Source organism: Somniosus microcephalus, chromosome 1, assembly GCF_052327205.1.
Source record: "Somniosus microcephalus isolate GS21.2 chromosome 1, FLI_Smic_1.0, whole genome shotgun sequence".
Lineage (NCBI taxonomy): Eukaryota > Metazoa > Chordata > Chondrichthyes > Squaliformes > Somniosidae > Somniosus > Somniosus microcephalus.
The window spans coordinates 252,716,309-252,733,887 of NC_140987.1; the positions used below are offsets into that span (position 1 = coordinate 252,716,309).

General features: G+C 44.8%; 1 protein-coding gene across 2 annotated transcripts in view; it reads left to right on the forward strand.

Annotated features, from left to right (window-relative positions):
* Positions 1-17,579, forward strand: part of anp32b (acidic (leucine-rich) nuclear phosphoprotein 32 family, member B) — a 224,034-nt gene that overhangs the window by 121,529 nt on the left and 84,926 nt on the right. The window lies entirely within an intron of this gene.

Consider the following 17,579-nt stretch of genomic DNA (forward strand, 5'->3'; position numbering starts at 1 on the left):
CCATGGGAACCGTTCTCGAATCTATGGCACTTTGGAAGATGACAACCAATGCATCCACTATCTCTATTGCCAGCTCTTTCAAAACCCTAGGATGTAGGCCATCAGGTCCAGGGGATTTATCGGCTTTCAGTCCCATTAATTTTTCCAGTACTATTTTTTTAATAATACTAATTTCTTTCAGTTCCTCATTCTCGCTAGACCCTTGTTTCTCCATTATTTCTGGGAGGTTTTTTGCGTCTTTTTCCGTTAAGACAGACACAAAGTATTTGTTTTATTTCTCTGCCATTTCCTTATTCCCCATTATAATTTCTCCTGTCTCAGCCTGTAAGGAACCCACATTTATTTTCGCTAATCTTTTCCTTTTTACATACCTATAGAAGCTTTTACAGTCTGTTTTTATGTCTCTCGCTAGTTTACTCTCTCTTCTATTTTCTGTTTCTTTATCAATTTCTTGGTCCTCCTTTGCTGAATTCTAAAATTCTCCCAATCCTCAGGCTTACTACTCTTTTTGGCAACATTATAAGCCTCTTCCTTTGATCTAATACTATCTGTAACTTCTCTGTTAGCCACGATTGGATCACTTTTCCTGTGGGGTTTTTGTGCCTTAAAGGAATGTATATTTGTTGTAAATTATGTATTAATTCTTTAAATGCTAGCCATTACTTGTCTACTGTCATACCTTTTAATGTAGTTTCCCAAGCTACCTTAGCCAACTTGCCCCTCATGCCTACGTAGTTTGTTTTGTTTAAATTTAAGACCCTAGTTTCGGATTTGACTAAATCACTTTCAAACTTAATATAAAATTCTATCATATTATGGTCACTCTTCCCTAAAGGTCCCTTTGCTGCAAGGTTATTAATTAAGCCTCTCTCATTGCACAATTGGTAAATAAGGATGCTGAGCTGCAGGCGCAAATAGCGACATGGGAATATGATGTCGTGGCAATAATGGAGACCTGGCTCAAAAAAGGCCAGGATTGGGCTTTAAATATTCCTGGATATAAGGTGGGAAGGAAAGAAAGGAGGTGGGATGGCAGTATTGGTTACGGAGAATGTTATAGTGCTGGAGAGAGAGGATGTTCTGGAGGAGTCAAGGACAGAATCTATTTGGTTAGAGTTAAGAAATAATAGAGGTGCCATTATACTACTAGCTGTATTCTATAGACCACGAACTCATGGGAAAGATATAGAGGAGCAGATTTGCAGAGAAATTACAGAGAGGTGCAAGAACTATAGAGTAGTGATAATGGGGGACTTCAATTATCCTAATATAGACTGGGATAGTAATAGTGTAAAGGGCAGAGGGGGGAAGAATTTCTGAAGTGTGTTCAGGAAAACTTTCTTAATCAGTATGTTTCCGGTCCAAGGAGGAAGGAGGCATTGCTGGATCTGGTTCTGGGGAATGAGGTGGGTCAAGTAGAGCAAGTGTTAGAAGGGGAACATTTAGGGAACAATGATCACAGTATCATAAGGTTTAAACTAGCTATGGAAAAGGACAGGGAGCAATCTAGAGTAAAAATACGTGATTGGAGAAAGGCCAATTTCAGTTTGTTGAGAACGGATCTGGCCCTGGTAAATTGGAATCAAAGATTGGCAGGCAAAACTGTAATCGAACAATGGGCTGCCTTTAAAGAGGAAATGGTTCGGGTACAGTCGAAGTATATTCCCACAAGGAGGAAAGGTAGGGCAACTAAAGCCAGAGCTCCCTGGATGATGAAAGAGATAGAGAGTAAGATGAAGCAGAAAAGGGGGGCATATGACAGATGTCAGGTTGAGAATACAAGTGAGAATCAGGCTCAATATAGAAAATTCAGAGGGGAAGTGAAAAAGAAAATAAGAGGGGCATAGTGAGAGTATGAGAATAGATTGGCAGCTGATACGCTTATCAATTACTCCATAAAAGGCGATGAATTAGGAAAGTAATGAAAAGGTTTTTATTAACTAAAGCACAGAGCATGCCTCTCGTGGACGACCGGTTCCAAGAAGGAAGTGGGTTGCCGGGCAGCCACCTTTATACCAGGTCATGTAGGCGGAGTCAGCTGAGGCATGCATAGGTACACAGTGAGTAGCAGGAGGTAACAATGTGCGATAACGATAACGGTAGTGAACGACAGTGAAAACAATAACAGTGGTTTACCACATTCACCCCTTGTTTAAAATTGAGTCCGGCGGGGTGAAGTGTACTAAGAGTTCGTGTAGGTAAGTCTATCAGGGGGCCTTGTATGCCGTCCTGATCGTCGTAGCAGCGGCGGCGGTGCTGCAGTATCCCACGTCGAATCTGGTGTCTGAGTGGTCGACGAAGGGTCCTGTGGCTCCGGCATGCCGTCTACAGGGGTTGGGTTGGGAGGAGTGGTGGATAATAACGGCGGTGATTCAGGGGCGCCCGAGGGTGCGAGGTCTCGTATGGAGACCGTGTCCTCCCGCCCATCTGGGTATGCCACGTAGGCATACTGGGGGTTGGCGTGTAGGAGGTTCACCCTCTCGACCAGGGGGTCCATTTTATGGGTCCTCACATGCCTCCGCAGTAGGACGGGCCCAGGAGAAGTCAGCCATGTCGGTAGCGAGGTTCCCGATGTGGACTTCCTGGGGAAAACGAACATTTGCTCATGAGGGGTGGCATTAGTGGCAGTACAAAGCAGTGACCGGATGGAGTGGAGCGCTGCAGGGAGGGCCTCCTGCCAGCGAGAGGTCGGAAGGCCCTTAGATTTTAAGGCTAAGAGGACGGCCTTCCAAACCGTCGCGTTCTCTCTTTCCACCTGGCCGTTCCCCGGGGGTTGTAGCTGGTGGTCCTGCTCGTAGCAATACCTCTCGCGAGCAGGTACTGACGAAGTTCGTCGCTCATGAAGGATGAGCCCCGGTCACTATGTATATAGCTAGGGAACCCGAACAAGGCGAAGAGGTCATTCAGACATTTGATGACCATGGCACTGGTCATGTCTGGGCAAGGGATGGCGAACGGGAAACGGGAGTACTCATCAACAATGTTGCGGAAGTACACATTGCGGTCAGAGGAAGGGAGGGGCCCCTTAAAGTCGATGCTCAAGCGCTCGAAGGGGCGAGTGGCCTTGATCAGGCTTGCTCTGTCTGGCCTATAAAAATGCGGTTTGCATTCGGCACAGATTTGGCAGTTCTTGGTCATAGCCCTGACCTCCTCGACGGAGTAGGGCAGGTTGCGGGACTTAATGAAGTGGCAGAATCTGGTGACCCCGGGGTGGCAGAGGTCATTGTGGAGGGTCCGCAGTCTATCAACTTGCGCGTTGGCGCACGTACCTCGTGATAGAGCATCTGGGGGCTCATTGAGTTTCCCGGGCCGGTACAAGATATCGTAATTGTAGGTGGAGAGTTCAATTCTCCACCTCAAGATCTTGTCGTTCTTGATTTTGCCCCTTTGCTTATTATTGAACATAAAAGCAACTGAACGCTGGTCAGTGAGAAGGGTAAATCATTTTCCGGCCAGGTAATGCCTCCAGTGTCGCACCGCTTCCACAATAGCCTGGGCCTCCTTTTCGACAGAGGAGTGTCGAATCTCGGGGCCCTGGAGGGTCCTTGAGAAAAAGGCCACGGGTCTCCCCGCCTGGTTAAGGGTTGCAGCTAGGGCGAAGTCGGACGCATCGCTCTCCACTTGGAAAGGGATGGACTCATCCACTGCGTGCATTGTGGCCTTCGCAATATCACTCTTGATAAGAGTGAAGGCTGCACCCGCCTCTGATGTCAGGGGGAAGGAGGTGGACTTGATGAGGGGTCTGGCTTTGTCTGCATAGTTGGGCACCCACTGAGCGTAGGAAGAGAAAAACCCCAGGCATCTCTTCAGTGCTTTTTGGCAGTGGGGGAGGGGGAGCTCCATAAGGGGGCGCATTCTGTCGGGGTCGGGCCCAATGACTCCGTTCTCCACTACGCAGCCGAGGATGGCAAGGCGCTTGGTGCGAAACATACATTTCTCCTTATTGTATGTTAGATTCAGCCGCTGGGCCGTCCGGAGGAATTTCGCTAGATTAACGTCATGGTCCTGCTGGTCGTGGCCGCAGATGGTGACGTTATCCAGATAGGGAAAGGTGGCCTGCAGCGCGTTCTGGTCGACCATCCGGTCCATCTCCCTTTGGAAGACCGAAACCCCATTGGTGACGCCGAAAGGAACCCTAAGGAAGTGGTAGAGGCGGCCGTTTGCCTCGAAGGCAGTATACGGGCGGTCCTCATGGCGGATAGGGAGTTGGTGGTATGCTGACTTAAGGTCAATGGTGGAGAATACCCTGTATTGCGCAATCTGATTGACCATATCAGATATGCGGGGAAGGGGGTATGCGTCCAGCTGGGTGTACCGGTTTATGGTTTGGCTGTAGTCAATGACCAGGCGGCGTTTTTCGGCGGTCTTAACGACTACAACCTGGGCTCGCCAGGGGCTGGTGCTCCCTTCGATAATGCCCTCCTTCAGGAGCCGCTCCACCTCAGCGCTAATAAAAGCTCTGTCCCCGGCGCTGTACCACCTGCTCTTGGTAGCGATGGGTTTACAGTCGCGGGTGAGGTTAGCGAACAGGGGAGGGGGGGTACTTTGAGTGTGGAAAGACTGCAAGTGGTGCGCGGCGGGTGATTTAAAAACTGTTGGTTGCAGACTGTGAGTGGGGGGAGGGGTCCACCGTATGCCAATGTGACACTTTTGAGGTGGCACTGAAAATCCAACCCTAGCAGAACGGCAGCGCAAAGACGGGGCAGGACAAGAAGTTTAAAATTTTTATATTCGGTGCCCCTAACCGAAAGGGTCACCACACAGTAGCCGCCGACGTCCGTTGAATGGGACTTGGACGCCATAGAAGTCCGATGGCGCGTTGGCAGGACCGTGAGGGAGTGGCTACGCACCGTGTCGGGGTGAATAAAACTCTCCGTGCTCCCGCTGTCAAACAGGCAAGTAGTGGCGCGGCCGTTTACCGTAATGTCCATCATGGACCTGGACAGATGATGAGGGAGAGCTTGATCCAGCGTAACGGAGGCCAATGTATGGCTGAGTGAGCCGATATGGTCATCAGACGAGACGGTGGTTGAGTCCGGAGACAAAATGGCGGTTGGGTGCGGCGGGCAAAATGGCGGCGGCCATGATTCCGATCCCCACGCGGCTGGAGGTGCACAAAATGGCGGAGAAGATGGCTGCCCCCACGGTTCACATGCGGCGCTGCTGGCGTTCGCGGGTTTCCCTCTGCAGGCGTTGGCGTAATGGCCTTTCTTCCCGCAGCCAGAGCAGGTAGCGGTCTTCGCCGGGCAGCGCGCTCTAGGGTGTTTTAACTGGCCACAGAAGTAGCATTTTTGGGCCTGGTTACGGGACATTGTTGCAGTAGTTGGTACCGGGGGCGGCGGTCCCAGTTGATTTCGGGACACTGCTGCAGTAGTTGGTACCGGGGGCGGCGGTCCCATGTCCCAAGGTCGCGATGGCCATGGCGCGGCACCGTTACGTGAGTATGCTTCGAGGTTTCGGTGGGCCGCATCTAGTGAGAGCGCGAGGGCTACGGCCGTCTTCAGGTCGAGCTCCTTGCTTTCGAGCAGTCTCTGCCGGGAGTAGTCGGACTGGAGGCCCTTAATGAAGGCATCACAGATAAGTCCCTCCGCGTGCGCCGCAGCCGTTACCGCCTTACAGTCGCAGTCCCTGCAGAGTGTCTGTAACGCCCGTAAAAATCTCTACCGATTCCCCCGGTTGCTGCCTGCGGGATCCCAGGAGGTGTCTGGCGTAAATCGTATTCACTGGGCGCTTGTATTGCCCTTTTAGCAGGTCGAGAGCCGCCATGTACGTAGTAGCGTCCCGGATGAGTGTATATACTTGAGGGCTCACCTGGGCGGTCAGAACTTTTAATTTGTTCTCCTCCGATGTCACGGCGGAGGCTTCTAGGAAGGATTCAAAGCAGCTCAGCAGTGTTTGAAATTGGTAGCTGAACCCGCCGCTTGAGGGTCGAGGTCCAGGCATGCTGGTCTGAGGGCTTGCAGCAACGCCTGCTGTTGTTGCTGCTCAGTTCCGGACATTTTACTTTTAGTTAATAAAATTGATACGCTTATCAATTACTCCATAAAAGGCGATGAATTAGGAAAGTAATGAAAAGGTTTTTATTAACTAAAGAACAGAGCATGCCTCTCGTGGACGACCGGTTCCAAGAAGGAAGTGGGTTGCCGGGCAGCCACCTTTATACCAGGTCATGTAGGCGGAGTCAGCTGAGGCATGCATAGGTACACAGTGAGTAGCAGGAGGTAACAATGTGCGATAACGATAACGGTAGTGAACGACAGTGAAAACAATAACAGTGGTTTACCACAGCAGCTAACATAAAAGGGAATTCAAAAGTCTTCTGTAGGCACAGAAATAATAAATGGGTAGCAAGAGGAGGGGTGGGGCCAATTTATTTTTTATTTGTTTATGGGATGTGGGCATCGCTTCCAAGGCCATCCCTAATTGCCCTTGAGAAGGTGGTGGTGAGCCACCTTCTTGAACAGCTGCAGTCCGTGTGTTGAAGGTACTCCCACAGTGCTGTTGGGTAGGGAGTTCCAGGATTTTGATCCAACGACGATGAAGGAACGGCGATATAGTTCCAAGTCAGGATGGTGTGTGACTTGGAGGGGAACTTGGAGGTGGTGGTGTTGCCATGCGCCTGCTGCCCTTGTTCTTCTAGGTGGAAGAGGTCGCGGGTTTGGGAGGTGCTGCCGAAGAAGCCTTGGCGAGTTGCTGCTGTGCATCTTGTAGATGGTACACATTGCAGCTGGTGGAGGAGGGAGTGAATGTTTAAGGTGGTGGGTGGGGTGCCAATAAAGCGGGCTGTATTGTCCTGGATGGTGTTGAGCTTCTTGAGTGTTGTTGGAGCTGCATTCATCCAGGCAAGTGGAGAGTGTTCCATCACATTCCTTACTTGTGCCTTGTAGATGGTGGAAAGTCTTTGGGGAGTCAGGAGGTGAGACACTTGCCGCAGACTATCTAGCCTCTGACCCACTCTTGTTGCCACAGTATTTATGTGGCTGGTCCAGATAAGTTTCTGGTCAATGGTGACCCCCAGGATGTTGATGGTTGGAGATTTGGTGATGGTAATGCCGTTGAATGTCAAGGGACGGTGGTTAGACTGTCGCTTGTTGGAGATAGTCATTGCCTGGCACTTGTGTGGCACGAATGGTACTTGCCGCTTAACAGCCCAAGCCTGAACGTCATCCAGGTCTTGTTGCATGAGGAGTTGTGAATGGCGCTGAACACTGCAGTCATCAGCAAACATCCCCATTTCTGACCTTATGTTGGAGGGAAGGTCATTGATGAAGCAGCTGAAGATGGTTGGACCTAGGACACTGCCCTGAGGATTTCTTGCAGCGATGATCTGGGGCTGTGATGATTGACCTCCAACCATCTTCCTTTGTGCTAGGTATGACTCCAGCCAGTGGAGAGTTTTCCCCCCCGATTCCCATTGACTTCAGTTTTACTAGGGCTCCTTGATGCCACACTCGGTCAAATGCTGCCTTGATGTCAAGGGCAGTCACTCTCACCTCACCTCTGGAACTCAGCTCTTTTGTCCATGTTTGGACCAAGGCTGTAATGAGGTCGGGAGCCGAGTGGTCTTGGTGGAACCCAAACTGTGCATTAGTGAGCAGTGAGTAAGTGTCACTTGATAGCACTGTTGATGACACCTTCCATCACTTTGCTAATGATTGAGAATAGACTGATGGGGTGGTAATTGGCCGGATTGGATTTGTCCAGCTTTTTGTGGACAGGACATACCTGGGCAGTTTTCCACATTGTCGGATAGATGCTAGAGTTGTGGAGGATAGATACCAGCAGTGAGGAGGACTTTGCAGGGTCGACTGGGCTAGGTGTGCCGTTGCCCTGTCCGTAGCTGTTGCCGAGGTTGAATCTGGGTGGTCCGTCCAGTTTCATTCTTATTGTGTTTCGTAGCGTTTTGTTACAACTGAGTGCCATTTCAGAGGGCAGTTAAAAGTCAACCACATTGCTGTGGGTCTGGAGTCTCATATAGGCCAGACCAGGTAAGGACTGCAGATTTCCTTCCCTAAAGGACATTAGTGAACCAGATGGTTTTTATGACAATCTGATAGTTTCATGGTTACCATTACTGATACTAGCTTTTTATTCCAGATTTATTTAATTAACTGAATTTAAATTCCCCAGGGACCAAAAGGAAGACCTACGCATGGAGGCAGAGGGCATGGCTGAGGTACTAAATGAGTACTTTGCATCTGTCTTCACCAAGGAAGATGCTGCCAAAGTCATAGTGAAAGAGGGGGTAGTGGAGATACTGGATGAGATAAAAATTGATAAAGAGGAGGTATTAGAAAGGCAGTCTGTACATAAAGTTGATAAGTCACCAATACCGGATGGGATGCATCCTAGGATGCTGAGGGAAGTTAAGGAGGAAATCGCGGAGGTACTGGCCATAATCTTCCAATCCTCCTTAGATACCGGAGTGGTGCCAGAGGACTGGAGAATTGCAAATGTTACACCCTTGTTCAAAAAAGGGTGTAAGGATAAACCCAGCAACTACAAGCCAGTCAGTTTAACCTCAGTGGTGGGGAAGCTTTTCGAAACGATAATCAGGGACAAAGTTAACAGTCACTTGGACAAGTGTAGATTAATTAAGGAAAGCCAGCACGGATTTGTTAAAGGCAAATTGTATTTAACTAACTTGTCGCATTTTTGATGAGGTAACAGAGGGGGTTGATGAGGGCAATGCAGTTGACATGGTGTACATGGACTTCCAAAAGGCATTTGATAAAGTGCCACATAATAGGCTTGCCAGCAAAGTTGAAGCCCATGGAATAAAAGGGACAGTTGGCAGCATGGATAGGAAATTGGCGAAGTGACAAGAAACAGAGTAGTGGTGAATGGTTGTTTTTCAGACTGGTGGAAGGTATACAGTGGTGTTCCTCAGGGGTCGGTACTAGGACCACTGCTCTTCTTGATATATATTAACGACTTGGACGTGGGTGTACAGGACACAATTTCAAAATTTGCAGCTGACACAAAACTTGGAAGTATAGTGAACAGTGAGGAGGATAGTGATAGACTTCACGAAGACATAGACAGGCTGGTGAAATGGGCAGACACGTGGCAGATGAAATTTAACGCAGAAAAGTGCGAACTGATACATTTTGGCAGAAAGAATGAGGAGAGGCAATATAAACTAAAGGGTACATTCCTAAAGGGGTTGCATGTACAGAGAGACCTGGGGGTATATGTGCACAAATAGTTGAAGGTGGCAGGGCAGGTAGAGAAAGCAGTTAAAAAACATACACTCAATAAGCTCGACACCATCCAGGACAAAGCAGCCTGCTTTATTGGCACCCATCCACCACCCTAAATGTTCACTCCCTCCACCACCGGCGCACCGTAGCTGCTGTGTGTACCATCTACAAGATGCACTGCAGTAACTTGTCGAGGCTTCTTCGGCAGCACCTCCCAAACCCATGACCTCTACCACCTAGAAGGACAAGAGCAGCAGGCGCATGGGAACACCATCACCTGCGAGTTCCCCTCCAAGTCACACACCATCTTGACTTGGAAATATATCGCTGTGCCTTCATCGTCGCTGGGTCAAAATCCTGGAACCCCCTCCCTAATAGCACTGTGGGAGTACCTTCACCACAAGGACTGCAGCGATTCAAGAAGGCGGCTCACCGCCACCTTCTCAAGGGCAAGGGCAATTGGGGATGGGCAATAAATGCTGGCCTTGCCAGTAACGCCCACATCCCAGAAACAAATAAAAAAAAATCTATGCCTGATTTTCCAGCTTGCAATTGTCACTGGCCCACTGATTCCCCACCCACCCCTGACATCTCTGATGACCTATGTGTAGTCACTGTCTTATGGAAGTAACTGAAAAATAAGATAGGCTGATCAATGTTTCACTTTCCTTCAAGGTTAGGATTCCAATTAAAACTACACAAGCACATAAGTAAACTTTAGCTATCCAACAAACTTTATCTCTGTGAGACGCTTCGCATCTGTACTTTAATAAAAAGTCAACAAGTAAAAAATTATTGTAGAAGGAACTATCTCAAACCCAATATTCTGCCATGAGAGAAGAAAACCTTCCTTTGTCTGATTTGTACCACTTCACTCATCACAGTGGCTCGGGTTCAAGTGCAGTTCAACTCGCTTTACAGTATCAATAGCATAAGAAAGTTAATTCGAAAGTGTTGAATTTGCTACTGCATTTCCTATAACACATCTGTTAACCAGTACACAAGCAGGTAGCACAACCCAAATAAAAAGAAAGTGAGGCCGGTTAAAATTAAAATTAAAGCTAGGCAGTTCAAGGGTGATGTCAGGAAGCACTTCTTCACACAAAGGATAGTGGAAATCTGTAACTGTCTCCCCATAAAGCTGTTGAGGCTGGTAGGGTTGTCAACAATGTTCCTCTTAAGGTGCGTGACCGCGCACCGATCACAAGGTCCTGTGCAGGCCGCTCACCAGTTGTTATGCTGGAAGAGAGACGGCGCATGTGCGGCCGCTCAGCAAGTTTAAAGGGCCCGTGCAGGGAAAAAAAATTAGAGGGAACGTTGGTTGTCAACCCTCCAGGATTAACCTGGAATCTCCATGAATTTAAGATTAATCTCCAGGACACTGCTGCGAGCAAAACCCAGGAGAGGTTGAGCTTCACTGGTACACTAAGGAATATTGATGTGTAGCCTCCCATTCCTGTAACATCGAGAAACAGTTGACTTCACTAAGCTTTCAACTTCCAGGCTGGAGAAGAGACTGGGTTGAAACAGATTTTCCATCTGGCACAGCATGTTCTTTTCCGTATTTCTGTCTCGTATTAAAAAGTAACTATAACTTTGGTCATATTATCTTGATATCTGCAGTTGGTAACACAATAACACCATTGTATATGCCATGTTTACAAAACCTATATTTTCCAAGATCTCTTCACCAAATGCTAGACTGTGATGAGGATTCTTATTTTATGAAGTTGGTAATTTTGTAACTACATCAACAACAACTTGCATTTATATAGCACCTTTAATGTAGTAAAATGTCCCAAGGTGCTTCACAGGAGCGTTATCAAACAAAATCTGACACCGAGCCACATAAGGTCAGATGACCAAAAGCTTGGTGAAAGAGGTAGGTTTTAAGGAGTGTCTTAAAGGAGGAGAGAGGTAGAGAGGCAGAGAGGTTTAGGGAGGGAATTCCAAAGCTTAGGGCCTAGGCAGCTGAAGGCTGCCAATGGTGGAGCGATTGAAATCACATCGGAGAGAAGAAAACACAGAATAAAGTATTGTTCATTGAACAATAGTGGGACTGGGTCATTTAATAAATTCAGAATTATGCCATTGCAGAGCAGGCCCATTCCTCCAGCCCCTTGTGAATATTTTTTGTTTACTGATATTACCAAATGTAATTTACTGTAGCCCACTTTTGTACTATGATAGATTTTTGTTAGGCAAGGGTATTAAGGGCTACAGAGCCAAGACGGGTAAATGGAGTTAAGATACAGACCAGCCATGATCTAACTGAATGGCAGAACAGGCTCAAGGGGCTGAATGGCCTCCTCCTGTTTCTGTGTAAGAGACTGTCCAAAACACTTTGGGGCTGATTTTTCTCCCCTCAACCTCCCCACCCCCTCACCCACTCAGTCTTCACCTGGGCATTAGTCAGGCAGTGGACTCCTAGAATGAGAACGACCTGATGTGACCTGCACCTGCCTGTATTTCTGGATTCAGGTCATTAACAAAGACCCGATGTTCTCTGTGGGCAGAGAACAGCTCTTTGTTGAGGACTGCATTTGCGGTAATAGCCTTAAAACTGGTGTTCAAAAACAGCGCCAAAGATCGATGGGGACTTGGAAAAACACAAAGGCCACTCATCTTTTCGGGTCCTCCATGGCTTTGATGTCTGACCCTCTCAGATCCACAGTGGAGGGGTCGAGAGAGGTGGTGGAGAGCTAGAGCTGGGTGTCATCAGTATACATGTGGAACCTGACGTGTTTATGGATGATGTCGCCGAGGAGCAGCATGTAGATGAGAAATCGGAGGGGACCAAGGATAGATCCTTGGCAGACTCCAAAGGTAACGGTGCAGGAGTGGGAAGAGAAGCCATTGCAGGAGATTCTCTGGCTACGACTGGGTAGATAGGAATGGAACCAGCCGAGGGCCATCCCACCCAACTGAACAACAGAGGAGAGGTGTTGGAGGAGGATGGTGTCGTCAACCGTGTCAAAGGCTGAAGACAGGTCAAGAAGGCTGAGGGGGTATAATGCACCAAGGTCACATTCACAGAGGATGTCACTTGTGAATTTGATTTGGGCCATTTCAGTGCTGTGGCAGGAGCAAAAACCTGATTGGAGTTCAAACATGGGAGTTGAGAGAAAGATGGGCACGGATTCGGAAGGTGATAGGCGATATCTGAACAATTCCTAAATGGTGCCTGCAGCTGAGATTACAAAACAGGCAACTCTCTGCAATACCAATATGATATATGAAATTTGATTTTTAAACAAAGCACATAATAATTGCAGAAACATAGATTCATAGACTATGGTCAAATTAAGAACGGTGCATTTTCAGCCTCCCTTTTTTAAATCTAGGGTTCACAGCAAACAGCTTAATTTAGTTAGCAATAAATGTAGTTTCTTAAAATAAAGTACCACACACCTTTATATGAGTTTTTAAATATATGTTGGAGATTTGATTATTTCAACCAGCCTATATAATAATCAACAAAACGGTTACTGTCTCCTCCATGAGTGGGTCTATTTAGTCTGTTGCCCTTGATATGTTGTCATACCAGTATTATGGCCTAGAGGGAGTTTGCTCGAGGTATTGCTGACGATTGCATTTACAGTGAAATAACGACAGCGCAGCGTTGCAAAAACATGGCATCTAGCAGTTGCGTCCGGAAAGCGAGATGAGATCTGTTTTTTTTCGACCGTAGATTAGCATTATTGCACGAAGTATGCACCGACCAAAAGGGGAAGAATAAAAAAAAATACACGATGCAGCAAAAAAAAAAGCACCGAGAAGAAGTGGCTTGTGAAGCGGAATCCCATCGCCAAAGACTGGAGATAGGCTCGTTGCAGAAGGCTGCGGTTTTCATGCAATGATCGCACGGAGATACAAAAATCGATTTTATATGATTCATGGTGCACTGGTATTCGTAACAATTTATATTAAAATACCTTTTATTTCTAAATAGATTAACCCATTGCGTGCAGTCTCGTTTTTTGTATGCATCAGTGACGTGTGTATATAGTTTTTTTGCATGCGTAATAACATTCTATGAAATGGCGCGTGATGGTCATGTGTTTGTGATTGACAGGCATTCAGCGATCTGCCTTAATCGGGTATTTCCTTTTTTTAATGCAACCAGTTCTTTAATGAAATAAATGTTTACACATGGAGATTGCACATTTTCCAAGTGCTGAAATGATTTGCATCAGCTGTAATAATTATAAAATTACAGCATTTCCATTTTTTTTAGTCATGCAGAGTTACAGTCGGAAAATAGTACGGTTTAAACACTACATACATATATATATATGAACATATTTTAGACTTCCTCCACTGGTGAAATGGCTAATGGAAGCCTGGTCTGAGTCAATATAATTCGTTATCGTTATACAGATGTGTTAATTTTGCATATGGACATAAATTAAAATGTTATGACCGCCCCTCCTCCTCCTCCTCCCCCCTCCAAAAAAACAAGTTAGACACAAAAGTGAGATACAACACTTAAATCACTTCCATGCTACTGAATCGAATGTCTGGTCAAGAAAAGCCACAGAACAGAGCTCACCCGAGATGGTTGAAAACTACACCCTTTCAATTCATATGAATGACCTGCATAATTTATGGAGTCTTTTCGTGCGCGTGACAGAGCCTCCATGTTCTATGATCTCTGGCGAGTTACCCTGTTTGTAGAATTGAGAACATCCTTTCCATTGAGAGCAAACAGCAGCTTTGGCGAGAGAGAAAAAGGGGGGACCTCCCGTTCTTAACAGCCTTTATCTCCTGTCACCAGGGGGATTTTGCATTGCACGTCTTTCAGTGAAAATTTTAATATATGTATACATTTTGGAAGAATTAAGTGTTATTTTATAATTAAGAATATTAGCTTTTTCCATCCAAGGACTTTGCCCAGGATTGGATTTAATTGAGTACTCATCTTCAGCTGTCTGCAGTATTAGCAACCCACCTTTCTCAACAATTCACTGCCTATAAATATCTAATGTCACGTGGCATATTTTTCTTACTACAATACTAATGTGCAGGTACTATAGATTATATTAATTAACATCATAAAAACGCTGGAGGGAGAAATCTCATTGTTCGAGGAAGCACTCGTTTTTGTGTGGTTAATTTGGTTTTGTTTATTTTGTAAACCTTAATAGAAGTGTTGAATTTTAATTAATTTCCACTGCTCTGTGGGTGAGCGCAAGAATGTTACTTAAATTTTAGCTCCAATTATACTTTTTGTGCTCGAATGGCTTCAAGAAAGTCAAGGTTGCTGGTCGTAGTGAGCAAATTTTGTATTTCTGTGGATAGACCAGGAGGTGGCGGCTGCTGGAGGCTTTCTGAAAGTAGGTCATTTATAGTTCTGTTGAGCTAATTCTAGTTCTAAAACCAATGCAGATAGGAAGTCCTCTTCCTCACAGATGGCCTTAAAACTTAAAACTTAATTCAACTTGGTAGATTCTAAATTCATGGACATGGCATCGAGCATCATCATCCCATCCTCTTCAAATACCCAGAAACTGCAGTTCATTATGCTTACTCTTCAATGACATTGTCTTAACCCAGTTAATGTTTCGTTGCAAAATAGTGGATTATGTTTATGCCTCCTGGTTGAATAATACTTGCTGAGAAAATTGTTACAATAATAAAGCACATACCAATTGTAAAAATTATGCATCGCATCATTTTACAGGCCATTTTTATAACGGTTAGAAGATTTTATAAAATGACCAAAAGCTATTGCAGGTACAACCGCTTACATTCACAATAAAATGTTACCTTGTTTGGTTTTGAAATCATTGAACTGTATTTTGGTTCTGAGTACTTGAACGAATATTCCAGTACAATCAACTACCCACCTTCACATGTTGCAATGTATGGGTCAAGTGTTTTATGATGGCACATTATCTTCCCTTGGAAGAAAGATAGCATCTTTCCCTCTAATCCTGCACCCCACATATTGCCTATTGGGTCAGCACAGTGGCAGTGATTGTGGTAGTTTTTGCAGATCCATTAGCCCTCCTAACTGAAACAATGTAAGTGAGTACATGGCCCAGAGTCTCTTTCTCCCAGCTGGTGGATGGAGCAGATGGGCTGAAGTGAAAGAATAATTGGGATAATGAAACAAAAATATATATTTTTTGAAAATGAAAATGCAATTCCTAAATACTTCTAAGTGAGCATTGGGACATTTGAATGGGCTCTCTTCAGCTTTGAAATGAACTTTAACATTATCCACGACCAATTCTCCTCTTGATTCAATGAGTAACAGTGGGAAGATATGGAACTGGAATGTAACCATGTTAATATATTCATATCTGTACATTAAAACAAAGTTTACAAAATGATCAAATGTTTTTTTCTTAAAAATACACTTGTTGAAATTTATTTTCTAGCTGCAAGAATGCAATCTTATTCATCTCTTAAAAAGAAAACTGCACATCTGAAAAAATCCAAGATCTTTTAAAAATGATCAATTCACTATGATCATGATTAAGTTTCATTAGATTTACTGAAAGTAACAGTTTTTTTTGAACCAGTGTTTACCTGATCTATAATTCATTATCAATAAAAGTCAATTATCTCACAACTAAAGACTACTTAAAAAAACAATTTACTTTGCCTGGTATATGCTAATTTTTACAGATTTGAAATAAAGTTGATGCTTGAATTTGTAGTGAATGTTTTTAAAAACTTACTGAAACAACTGAGGGGTATAAGAGGACTGTTTGCTGAGGGGTAGCTCAATAGCTTTATTGGTAGGGCAGTGGACTCCTTCCAATGGAAACAATTTCCAACTGTGAACAGGATTGGAATCAGGAATCAAACTTGCTGTTATCATTGAGTAATTGTTGCCAGTGCTTGGTTGGGTTGCTACAGGAGCACTGATGGAACCAACCTACATTTCACAAGCACATTTCCTGTTACCTGATCAGGGACCAACATTGGTGTCATCTATCTAAACATTTGCACCAAGAGCCCTATATGCAGATAGAGGAAGCATAGCAAGCAACAATCAGAAACACAAAGTGTTTGGAAAAAAAAGACTAAATATGTAGATTTGGTATTGATGACGTACAAACCTACTTGGTATATACAGAAAAGACTCCAGTATAGTTTCTTTAAAATGTTACCTCTATGTTCTTTCAGTTCTGTTGTGATAAGATTCACAAATCAAAATGCTCGCTCAAAGAAATGTTAAATTAACAAACCAAAAGTGTGGCTTTGAAAGAAACTTCATCCCTACTCCTCTCAAAGAGTAGTGGATAAGACCTCCAAGTAAATTAGTTTAGGCTATTTTGATTAAAAAATAACTCTAACTATCTGGTTGGGTTGGTAATGGGATTGAAGATTATAGAGCTAGGTATTTATAGACAATAATGATCAAATGCTCTAACATGAAGGTTCATAAATTGCTGGGGCCTTGGAAATGTCACACCAAGGAAGGCAAATGGTCATGGGTGAATAAAGTGGGATTATATTATTTTGCACAAACCAATACTGGGATTGAATGACATTGGAATGATCAACAAGAGTCTTCCTTCTTATAGGGAGCACTTATCAATAACATTTTTAAATTGACACACACACAAATTTACTATTACACTAACTTGTAAGTAACTTTCACATGTAACTTACCAGTGTCATTTTTACTGTGATAATTGTTACTTGTGTAACAAAATATAAACAAAAATGCAGAGTTCCAACATTTTCAATGCATTTGGGTTGGGCAGCAGCTTTTGTTTTTATTTGAAGATGTGTTAACCACAGTAACCCAGTGTGCTTTTGGAGATTTGGAGAGCAAAGGTACTTGGTGGGTTTAATTAGAAACAATATTTTCTAGATCTACACTTTGCAGTTAGTGCCATGGGATCTTTATCATTCACTGGGACAATTGAGATAGCAACCTTATTTTACTTTTACTGGAACGAAGATGCCTCCAATAGCCCAGTCTGCTTAGTTGAAATGTGCTAAATGAGGCTGAGATCTGTAATTCTCCAGTTCTGAGGCGAGGCCACTGCCAGCTATTGTTTGTTCCTTCAAATGCACTGCTGGTATGGATCTCGTTGAGGATTATCTTATCACTTCTGAGGTTGAAATAAGGTGGAATACTTGTCATTTTGCTTGGTCAAGAATTTCTTGGTATTGGGAATTAGGCAGTCAGCATTAACATCAATGCAAGCTGTTGGCTGAAGATGTAAACTTAGGATGATTACAGGTACAGTATTACAAGATAAAGGTCAGTCTGCATATGCAAAGTTTCAGCTTTATGAATTGGAGACACAAATATGCTTAACTGGTGCAAAGTAAATAAGAAAAGCTATTTTGGCCCCTGGAAGCACACCTTAATCCCGTCCCCTAAAAAGATTTTTTTTTTTTTTTAAA